Source organism: Pogonomyrmex barbatus, unplaced genomic scaffold (genome assembly GCF_055798465.1).
Source record: "Pogonomyrmex barbatus isolate J1 unplaced genomic scaffold, ASM5579846v1 scaffold3, whole genome shotgun sequence".
Taxonomy (NCBI): domain Eukaryota; kingdom Metazoa; phylum Arthropoda; class Insecta; order Hymenoptera; family Formicidae; genus Pogonomyrmex; species Pogonomyrmex barbatus.
This window is the reverse complement of record NW_028297127.1, coordinates 10,103,510-10,116,085: the sequence shown is the minus strand read 5'-3', so window position 1 is coordinate 10,116,085 and position 12,576 is coordinate 10,103,510. Positions and strand designations below refer to the sequence as shown.

At 30.3% G+C, this 12,576-nt stretch overlaps 1 long non-coding RNA gene across 2 annotated transcripts; it reads left to right on the top strand.

Annotated features, from left to right (window-relative positions):
- Window positions 1-403: 403 nt before the first annotated feature.
- On the top strand, window positions 404-7,193 carry LOC148936053 (uncharacterized). 2 transcript variants are annotated; one of them, XR_016139727.1, is made up of 4 exons: window positions 404-701; window positions 6,075-6,319; window positions 6,509-6,705; window positions 6,796-7,193. It is a non-coding gene; the product is annotated as an uncharacterized LOC148936053 (long non-coding RNA). The 2 variants fall into 2 exon arrangements; XR_016139726.1 differs by lacking the exon at window positions 6,075-6,319 and having other exon boundaries at window positions 412-701.
- The last annotated feature ends 5,383 nt before the right edge of the window (window positions 7,194-12,576 follow it).

The following is a 12,576-nucleotide window of genomic DNA, read 5'->3' as shown; positions in this document are numbered from 1 at the left end:
ACATTATTTTCAAATAACGTATTTCTTTTTACATTATATTTTTATATTTTTTTATATGTTTATATGAAAATTAATATATGGTAATTACTGTATCTTATTAATCTAATTAATATATTGTTTTTTTATATTTTTTTCTGTTTTTGTACTTTTTTTATATTTAAGCCAGATTATTATTTAAGCCAGAACTCCGAAATAGCGGCCAGCATCTCATACCTATGTATCTAAGTACGTGACGCTCGGACGGTATTTATTTATTTAACAATCGTACGTTATTATAATTGCCCGGAACTCTTTAGAAAATGCTTCTTCATATTGAGAACTATACGAAAAATATAATTTTTAAGCCAGAACTCCGAGTTGTTTGTTTGTAGTTTAGCTCGATCTGTTATTACATTAATAATTACTCTGTATTTATGTTTAAATAATTTTTTTTGTTTTAATTTGACAGAACTCTTTATAGAACTCTTGTAGAACTATAAATCTTTCAAAATCTTGCATCGGCGGACATCGGAATTTATTTAGGACAAAATGAGACGCGGCGTGATCCTGGCGTCTCACTTTGTCCGAACCGATTCTTTCGCTTTAATGAGCAGAACTATTTGTTTAATTTATCAGGAACTCTAGAACTATTCGAAAGGAAGTCAGAACTCTCAATAATTTGTGAGTTTCCGCGAAATGAGACGCCAACTTCACACACACAAGTTAGTTATTTAAGTTCTATACAAACTATACATATGCATGATTATACATACATTACATGTCAAATCAATTCTAACTACTGACTTAAGAACTTAAAGATTTAAGGCTAATTAAAATCTTACATTAACCTTTAAAGGACCACAAAGTTTTTTTAAATCATAAAACTTCGTTTTAGAAGAATATATATATATATATATATATATATATATATATATAAAATCGATGTTAATATATATATATATATATATATATATATATATCTCAACATCGACTTCGAGACGTTATAATGTCTTATAATTCTTAAAGATTAAATAAAGATTCTGCGCACAATGAAGGAAATATTAAAAACAGAAATAAATATTAAATTTTGGAAATAGAAATGCAGAATGAAGATTAAATGTAGCACAATGAACATAAATAAATATAAGATACGATATACTTGCTTATACTTGCTTATGTTTATTATGCATTATGTTTAATCTTTCTTCTGAATTTTCATTTCCAAAATTTAATATTTATTCGTGTTCCTAAGATTTTCTCCACGCAAATCTAACATTATCAACCTATTAGAAGTTAGCCCTCCACTTTTAGAAATAACTTATTTTGAGAGTTGTGCTGGGTTTGTGCTACATTGTGCTCGAATTTTAAAACCGTAATGTGAAAAAAGTCATAAAAAATGAAAAAAACGACATTTTTAGTAGCCCCCCACTTTGCGATTTTTTAATTTTCTCGATTGTGCTAGGTTGTGCTAACATTGTGTAATATTATCTTCAAAAAATTATAACAATAGAAGTTATGATAAAAAATAGATTTGGGCAAAAAAATATATAAATATATAATACATTTATTCTTGTATCAGTCATCTAAAGAGCATACAAATGCATATCTAACATATACTCGCTTAGCACAAGTCGGCACAACCGTTTCATCAGCACAACGATATGAAAGGCACTTTACTCTTGAACGCGGTCCTTCGCGCAAGCATTTTATGTTAAAAATTTGGATTAGTAGTTACTCGATATTGATAATACTGCATATCTGAGTTGTGCTAGCCCAGCAAAAGTCAGCACAATATTCGGTTTCGTCAGCACAATGATATGAAGAGCACTTTACTCTTGAACGTGACCCTTCGCGCAAGCATTTTATGTTAAAAATTCGAGTTTGTAGTTAATCGATATTGATAATACTGCATATCTGAGTTGTGCTAGCTCAGCACAAGTCAGCACAACATTCGGTTTCGTCAGCACAACGATATAAAGGGCACTTTACTCTTGAGCGCGGCCCTTCGCGCACGCATTTTTTCTTAAAAATAGACATATCGCATTTCATCCATATGATTTCAAGGTGGAAAGAATTGAAAATTATTCATCCTCAAGCACGTTTATTTTATATTACAATTGTGGCATTTCTCACAAAAATTTCAAATTTTGATGAAATTCAAGAGATAGCGAAATGTGCCATTATTCTAACGAATAGTGAAATGTTTGGAAATACAAAAAATAATAATCCATCTTATGCAGAACATTGTTTCAAGACATTACATGCAGTTATCACACAGAATACTGTTCCATGTGAAATTAATAAAGTTCAAGAAGATGAAACAAAATGTTTGCATGATTTCGGAATGTCCGATATAGAAGTGCTGCAAGAAAAAATTCAGAACAAGTTAGATATTGGTACATGGTTAGCAACATTCTCTGCTGAATGTATAGCATTGGCTGAAGAAAATGCTATAAAAAAAATCCAGGCTGTAATATAAATCCATACTATTCAATAGGAATAGGAAAGCGAATAATATCTTTGCTACTATATTTTCCACTTGTATTCAAATGTGATAGTACCCATTTTTAATTACGGGTCTTCGACTGCGACGTCTTCTGCAGTGGAGACAGAATTTAACGATTGCAAGCATCGACTTTTAAAAAATATTTCGCGTCCGATGCGAGTTGACAAGTTTGTAACTTTGCATCTACGCTCATTTTCTGATCGAGCAAAACTTGCAATAGCAGAAGAAATATCTGATATTAAAAACGCATTTGAAAATACAAGTAATATTAAAAAAAAAACTAAACAAAACGAAAAAGATTTAGATAGCATCCCATTCACGCTAAAATCACAACAAAATCTTACATGCACCGATGTTCAATTTACACACACACAACGTATAAGGAAAATATGCAAACAGACAAAGACATTATTAATGTAACGCACGAAACTTCACAGACAATTAATATTTCAAATATGAACGAAAAAGAAAATTACGAATATGACACGGCATTGAGTGACAAATCAGAAAATGATTACTCCGATCTAAATATTGAACACAATTGGCGAAACAAAAACGAAAGAGGAACAATGATCAAAAGAACATATCTCTAATCACGATCCGATTTTATAGGAGTTTGCAAAAGAAAAAAGATTGATATCGCTCTCTTGCAAAATAGAAATCTTTGTGAATCATTAAAAGACGGAGAAGATAGGTTAATCATTATAAACACATGCGGATTCGACAGTATTGTCCAGTTATTTGCTACTGCACACACGTAACATTTTATGATACTATTGCAAATGCTACATCGGAAATATTTCAATTTATTATTAATTTTATAGACAAAGGGCCCTGCACATCCATTTATAAACAACGCGCAACACTAACTGCGTAAAATAGAACATTTTGTCAGCAAAAATCAATGTAATGTCATAACAATAGATGCACTGTCAAATATCTGTAACTTATGCGAACACTTTTTTAACGAAGAACCGAGTTGTACATTATCAAAGGAGTGTAATAATTGTAAAAAAATAATAGAAAGAAATCTGACTCTTTTCAATCTAGATTTTGAAACGATAAATTTACATGGCTATGACGCTATTACTCAAGCTATACAAAAGTATACAAACAATAATTATAAAAAATGTAGACAATGTGAAAGAGATGTTTAGTTAAAAGCAATATATCATTCACATTTATTAATTGAATGTATTAATTGGAGACGCAAATGTAAAAATAGCGTTAAAGGATTTTCCAAAAATAATCACACTTGATAGTGCATCATTTTCATTAATTGGAATTGTACATTATAGCGGTGGACGAAATGTAAATTCAATTGGACATTATACAGCTTACACTTTACATGGAGACAAATGGACTCTTTTCGACAACCTGTTGAGAAAATGTCCATCTGTCACCGAAAATAATACTGTAAATCCAGTTATGTATTTATACATAAAAATATCTTAAATAAAAATATATTATATAAAAATATGTTATATAAAAAAGCAAAAATAAATTTTTTTTTAATTGATATTTTAATACAACAAAAAGAAAAAGGAATTTTATGTTAACATTATTTAAGAATTTTATTTTAATACAACGAGAAAATAAGAAAAAGAAATTTTATTTTAACAATATTTAAGAATTTTTGTTTTAACACACTTTTTGTCATTTTATTTTAACATTATTTAAGAATTTTATTTTAATCAACGACAAGAAAAAGGAATTTTATTTTGACACGTTTCTATTTATTTTAACACTATTTAAATATTTTATTTTAACACGTTTTTTTTTTATTTTAACATTACTTAAAAATTTTATTTCAACACACTTTTTTTCCTACATTTTATTTAATACTCATTGCCGTTCAAATTTAAAATTTTCGTATCTTATATTTTATATCAAAGTAAAATCAAAAAGGAAAAAGTTCAGACAAAAATTAAGACTAAAAATTATAAAAGCCCAATTAAAAAATTAAACCATAAATTAAAAAAAACAAAATAAATTTAAAATAAAAATTAATAAAAAAATTAAAAACTCAGAAAAAAACAAAAAAATGAAAATGCAAAAACCCGTTCCAATGATCTCCACCTTGTCGCGGTGGAACGGCTTATGCGCACACAAGTGCACAACAAAGAGAAGTCTCCGAATAAAATAATTAAAACAATTTCCATTCCATCAGATAATAAATCTGAATCAGCTTATAAATCGGAATTACGAACACAGAATCCAGACACGAAGGGATGCATTCAAGAAGTAAAGCCCTTCATATCATTGTGCTGACGAAACCGAATGTTGTGCTGATTTGTGCTGGGCTAGCACAACTCAGATATGCAGTATTAGCAACATCCAATAACTACAAACCCGAATTTTTAACAAAAAATGCGTGCAGGAAGGGTCGCGCTCAAGAGTAAAGTGCCCTTTATATCGTTGTGCTGACGAAACCGAATGTTGTGCTGACTTGTGCTGAGTTAGCACAACTCAGATATGCAGTATTATCATTATCGATTAACTACAAACCCGAATTTTTAACAAAAAATGCGTGCGCGAAGGGCCACGTTCAAGAGTAAAGTGCCCTTCATATCGTTGTGTTGACGAAACCGAATGTTGTGCTGACTTGTGTTGGGCTAGCACAACTCAGATATGCAGTATTATCAATATCGAGTAACTACAAATCCGAATTTTTAACATAAAATGCTTGCGCGAAGGACCGCATTCAAGAGTAAAGTGCCCTTCATATCGTTGTGCTGACGAAACCGACGGTTGTGCCGATTTGTGCTAAGCGAGTATATGTTAGATATGCATTTGTATGCTCTTTAGATGATACAAGAATAAATGTCATTTATATATTTTTTTTTCCCAAATCTATTTTTTATCATAACTTCTATTGTTATGATTTCTTGAAGATAATATTTTGACACAATGTTAGCACAATACCTAGCATAACCTAGCACAATCGAGAAAATTAAAAAAAAATCGCAAAATGGGGGGCTACCCTAAAACGTTTTTTTTCATTTTTTTGACATTTTTCACATTACGGTTTTAAAATTCGAGCACAATGTAGCATAAACCTAGCACAATTCAGCACAACTCTCAAAATAAGTTGTTTCTAAAAGTGGGGGGCTAACTTCTAATAGGTACATTATCAAGTGTAAAACAAAATATATATTCCAAATACCATAAATTTAGATTAGTATTATTTTCTATGTTTTTTAATTGTCATGGCAATATAAAAAATAAAATTTATAATTATATATAATTTTAAATTGTATCGTCAATTTTATTGGTATAATTTAGATAAAAAAATCAAATTTAATTTAAAATGTTTAAAAATTTCATATTATTATGTTTTGTATTTCTAGACCAAATAGAATTAATAAATCCTTGACAATCATTTAATATATTTCTATCTTAGTAATACCGGGCTGAACGTTTCTCTAAACTGACTAAATCGTACGAGATATTGCTTGTTGAATTTTATAACCTTGATCCGCATTCGCCCGCACAATTATCTCAAATTGCCTTTGTGATTGTTAACAGTTTATTTAAGTTATTGGCGGTACAGACGATTTCGAATAGAATAACAAATTTATTTGATTAGCCAATTTTGCAACCGTGAGAAAAAAATAACAGCGTCTTGCTAAACACGATTTCGACTTGGAGTTTCTGCTGCAATCTATTATATGGATAAGATCTGTGAGAGATACTGCATGCGTGGAGATTTGCGACATCGAGACACAGTTCGTCATGAGAAAGTTGATGTTGTCATCTCTGCGAGAGATGTCGTCCTCTTATAACAAAAAAGTATTAATCTCCGGTAGCGCGGCATTTACAACACACAACAATGTACTATAAATGATTGTTTTCTTTAATATTTCTCTCTTCGATTTCTCCGCGTCGAAAAATTAACTTCGATTTAAAGATTTTCATGAATAAATTTGGAAAATCCAATAAGAGCCATTGATATTACCAAAACATATTTTATATATATATATATATATATATATATATATATATATATATATATATCTCAAGGATCAAACAACAAGCAAGAACAGAAATAAGAATGTCGTGTGAAATACGAAGCGAAATATCGCATGTTTGAGGAACACGATTACTCCATAGTGATCGAAGGAAATTTACATATTATCCATAAAGCTCCATCGTCTCTTGACTGTTTCATGCATTACTACATTACGAAAAAGCGGCCGACAGTTTCGATCTACCCGCAGGTAGTGTATCCCACTTATTTGACACACATTACTTTTTTATCTAACGTTGCCTACCTGCGCAAAATTACGATGTCATGCAATTTTTTCAAGGAGAGGCTACAAGGTCAAGATACTCATTTTACGAGACACCGATGACCGGTCAGTTTTTTGTTCCTGAACAAAGGCGAATTGCTGATGAGATGATGCGCATTCGAGAAGTCGTGTTCTTTTATGGATTTCACCTATGTTTGCTAAAAGCTGAAATATGTGTCATGTTTTCTCTCTGTATTAAATTTTTATGACGGCGCCAGACGACACAATTTTATTTGTCAAATATGCCACAAACGCGATTATACTATTTTTGCAAATTCTATATAGAAAATTGATTAAAAATTTGTGTTTTACAAGATTTAGCAAAATGTTAGATGAAGAATAATTCATAATAATAACGTAAGTAACTATTTTTTCTCTATGTGTAGTAAATAATAAATTAAGATAATAAATATTAATTTATGCTTAATAAGTTCTAAATGTTTAAGTTTTTATGTATTTACTTCCTTGTTCTTATTTATATATACATATACATACATATATGTATATATATATATATATGTATATATATATATATATATATGTGTGTGTGTGTGTGTGTGTGTGTGTGTGTGTGTGTGTATGTATATTTGTTTACTCCAACAATGTTCATATTTAGTTTTTATGCATCTACTTCCTTGTACTTACTTATGTATATATGTATGTATATATTTTCTTTGCTGATAATCCTTTGTAGGTTTAGCAGCGTAATAAATAAAAAAAAAGTTCTAAATGTTAAATTACATGTAAATTTCAAATACACGACGCGAATTGGGCCGACTAATTTTCGATTAGATTGAGTTTCAAATTAATCTCCTTTAGTCAAACATCTAATGTGAATCTGGCGCTTGATTTTATAAAAAGCAAAAGTTCATAACGTATTTTGTTTGTACTTCTTTTTAATATCTCTTTTGTTTATATCTCAAAATACAGCGTATTCTAATTTTCAAAATTCTACCAAAAAAGTAATTCAATAAATCTTCCAGAAACATCGCAAAACAACCAACGAAATTCGAAAAAGAATCGTTTGTACTTATTTGTGCTTTATTCAATTTCGCTTAATTTTATATAAATTTAATACAAATACAAAATGTTTTATACACACAGTAAAAAACATTTTATATTTGTATTAAAATCGATCCTTGTTAAAATTTTTGTGTTAAATAGTCTACATATTTATATGTAAATTTAACACATGTCTACATGTTAACTGACTTTAACAAATATAAAGTGTGTAAAATTATTAAAATAATTTAAGAAATGTATTAAAATAACACAATTCGTACGTATTTATTCAATATGTTAAAATTTACACAAAAAAATGTTGGTTTTACTCTATAACAGGAGTGGAGATGACTTGTTATTATCCTTTGTACGGTTTCGAATCTTGACGCATCTCGACATGTTATTTTATTGTAAAAATTATGTTAATTGTAACACACAATTAACTTCAAATTAAGATCAAGAGTAGATTTTTTTTTGTTGAAATATTAACATAGTGTTGGTGTTACTATTTAACACATCCATTATATGTTAAATTAACACAAAATTTTGAGTGGACCGTTTGGGACATGTGATTTATGTTAAATTCAACACATTTTTTCCAACAGTGCATTAAAGAATTTTAAACAATTTTTTTCAACTTTCTCTCAAGCAGTGTCATTATATCTTTCTGTTAAAATTTATATTCATAGTATTGAAATTCAATAATAAAATTTTTGTCAGAATACTATTTGAATTAATTGTTACATAAAAATAACATTAAACATAATGTTCAATCTTTTACAGTTAATTTAATAAATTTTAGATGTTATTAAAAAAATAATTCTTAACATTTTATAATCATTATATTTATATATATATATATATATATATATATATATATATAAATATCATATTATAATGCAATACTATTGCATTATTTCACATCCAAAATATTTTTTACATAAAATATGATAGAATATTTGTGTATTTCATATTATTTTTCCTCATATATATTCATTATATATTAATTATAGTGTTATTAATGTAAATCACAATATATATATATATATATATATATATATATATATATATATATATATATATTCTTTTAATATGAATCCTGATATTGGTAACTCTATATTTATTAAAAATATATTTTAAATCAATGTTTTGTTTATGCATAAGCTATTATATGCGAAAGAATAAATATAAATAATATGGATAATATTCATAATGAACTTCACATAAGATTAAAATATCATATTATAATGCAATACTATTGCATTATTTCACATCCAAAATATTTTTTACATAAAATATGATAGAATATTTGTGTATTTCATATTATTTTTCCTCATATATATTCATTATATATTAATTATAGTGTTATTAATGTAAATCACAATAATTATAGTTATAAAAACACATCCATACTTGATGTAGTACAAAAAAATCTATAAAAGAAAAAACTGCACAAATATGAAATAATATTTTATAATTTCAAAATAGTAGTCGAATTACTCTTAATATATTTCTAAAAATTGGAAAAGCTATAATTCTGAGCTCTTTACAAATAAAATTCAAAGAGTACAAACCTAAATGAGTACAAACGATTCTTTTTTGAATATCATTGACAATTTTGCGATATCTTGAAAAGTCAAGTTGAAAAATGCTTTCTTATAAATACCTAAAACTTGATAAGAACTGTAATTCTAAATCTTTTAAGATAAATCAAATAAAATCAAAACAAATACAAACGATTTTTTTTTGAATGATATTAATAAAATTAGAACAGGCAGGAATTGATTTTTTTAAACTTTCTATAATTTCATTCTTTAAAATAAGATAATGGGCATTAAAAACATGTACTAATAAACTACGTTATAATTTTTTTTATGATATTAGACGTCAGATTGATATGAATCTTTCATAACTGTCTTTCATCGTATCAGATGCATTATGCGAATGCATATCCATTGACACGGGAACGTTGTCTCGTATGTAAAACATGCTAGACCATTTAACGAGGCAATTATATCCAACGGGAACAATCTTATAACTACAGTTCAATACGGTTTGTTAAGTCGATGTCACGAAGTTGGGAAGCATAACACTGAGATGTAACAACTGTTTGTTGTACGATATGTCAAGAGGAAGCGAAAATCATCCCATTGCATTCACTTTAACGAAATCAAGTGATTATAAAATTACAAGAAAGGTGAATCGTAATCGTCATCCCTCAGTCTTTGAATGTAAAATTGTTTCTTGGACTCGCGCAAACAACTCGATGATAATAGATATCCTTCCGCGTTTTTCTCTAATATCTTGCCATTATTAATTAATGAGAATGTTTTGCTATTAATTTATTTAAATAACAAAACAGAAAAAACAACTTTGGCGATCTCGATTTTAGGGCTCTGATAATTTTTCTTTTATTGAATACATACATACACACATATATACACCTATTAGAAGTTAGACCCCCACTTTTAGAAATAACTTATTTTGAGAGTTGTGCTGAATTGTGCTAGGTTTGTACTACATTGTGCCCGAATTTTAAAATCGTAATGTGAAAAATGTCATAAAAAATGAAAAAAAACGACATTTTAGGCTAGCCCCCCACTTTGCGATTTTTTTAATTTTCTCGATTGTGCTAGGTTGTGCTAGGTTGTGCTAACATTGTGCCAAAATATTATCTTTAAAAAATAATAACAATAGAAGTTATGATAAAAAATAGATTTGGGAAAAAAAATATATAAATGACATTTATTCTTATATCAGTCATCTAAAGAGTATGCAAATGCATATCTAATATATATTCGCTTAGCACAAATCGGCACAATCGTCGGTTTCGTCAGCAGAACGATATGAAGGGCACTTTACTCTTGAGCGCGACCCTTCGCGCACGCATTTTTTGTTAAAAACTCGGGTTTGTAGTTATTGGATGTTCATAATACTGCATACCTGAGTTGTGCTAGCCTAGCACAACTCAGGTATGCAGTATTATGAACATCCAATAATTACAAATCCGAATTTTTAACAAAAAATGCGTGCGCGAAGGGCCGCGTTCAAGAGTAAAGTGCCCTTTATATCGTTGTGCTGACGAAACCGACAGTTGTGCCAACTTGTGCTAGGCTAGCACAACTCAGATATGCAGTATTATGAATATCCAATAATTACAAATCCGAGTTTTTAACAAAAAATGCGTGCGCGAAGGACCGTGATCAAGAGTAAAGTACCCTTTATATCGTTGTGCTGACGAAAGTTATGGTTGTGCCAACTTGTGCTAGGCTAGCACAACTCAGGTATGCAGTATTATGAACATCCAATAATTACAAACCCGAGTTTTTAACAAAAAATGCGTGCGCGAAGGGCCGCGATCAAGAGTAAAGTACCCTTCATATCGTTGTGCTGACGAAATCGACGGTTGTGCCAACTTGTGCTAGGCTAGCACAACTCAGATATGTAGTATTATGAACATCCAATAATTACAAATCCGAATTTTTAACAAAAAATGCGTGCGCGAAGGGCCGCGTTCAAGAGTAAAGTGCCCTTTATATCGTTGTGCTGACGAAAGTTATGGTTGTGCCAACTTGTGCTAGGCTAGCACAACTCAGATATGCAGTATTATGAATATCCAATAATTACAAATCCGAGTTTTTAACAAAAAATGCGTGCGCGAAGGACCGTGATCAAGAGTAAAGTACCCTTCATATCGTTGTGCTGACGAAATCGACGGTTGTGCCAACTTGTGCTAGGCTAGCACAACTCAGATATGCAGTATTATGAATATCCAATAATTACAAACTCGAGTTTTTAACAAAAAATGCGCGAAAGGCCGCGATCAACAGTAAAGTACCCTTCATATCGTTGTGCTGACGAAATCGACGGTTGTGCCAACTTGTGCTAGGCTAGCATAACTCAGATATGTAGTATTATGAATCCAATAATTACAAATCCGAGTTTTTAACAAAAAATGCGTGCGCGAAGGACCGCGTTCAAGAGTAAAGTGCCCTTTATATCGTTGTGCTGACGAAAGTTATGATTGTGCCAACTTGTGCTAGGCTAGCACAACTCAGATATGCAATATTATGAACATCCAATAACTACAAATCCGAATTTTTAACAAAAAATGTGTGCGCGAAGGGCCCCGCTCAAGAGTAAAGTGCCCTTTATATCATTGTGCTGACGAAACCGACGGTTGTGCCAACTTGTGCTAGGCTAGCACAACTCAGATATGCAGTATTATGAACATCCAATAATTACAAATCCGAATTTTTAACAAAAAATGCGTGCGCGAAGGGTCGCGCTCAAGAGTAAAGTGCCCTTTATATCGTTGTGCTGACGAAACCGACGGTTGTGCCAACTTGTGCTAGGCTAGCACAACTCAGATATGCAGTATTATGAACATCCAATAATTACAAATCCGAATTTTTAACAAAAAATGCGTGCGCGAAGGGTCGCGCTCAAGAGTAAAGTGCCCTTTATATCGTTGTGCTGACGAAACCGACGGTTGTGCCAACTTGTGCTAGGCGAGCACAACTCAGATATGAAGTATTATGAACATCCAATAACTACAAACCCGAGTTTTTAACAAAAAATGCGTGCGCGAAGGGCCGCGCTCAAGAGTAAAGTGCCCTTTATATCGTTGTGCTGACGAAAGTTATGGTTGTGCCAACTTGTGCTAGGCTAGCACAACTCAGATATGCAGTATTATGAATATCCAATAATTACAAATCCGAATTTTTAACAAAAAATGCGTGCGCGAAGGGTCGCGCTCAAGAGTAAAGTGCCCTTTATATCGTTGTGCTGACGAAA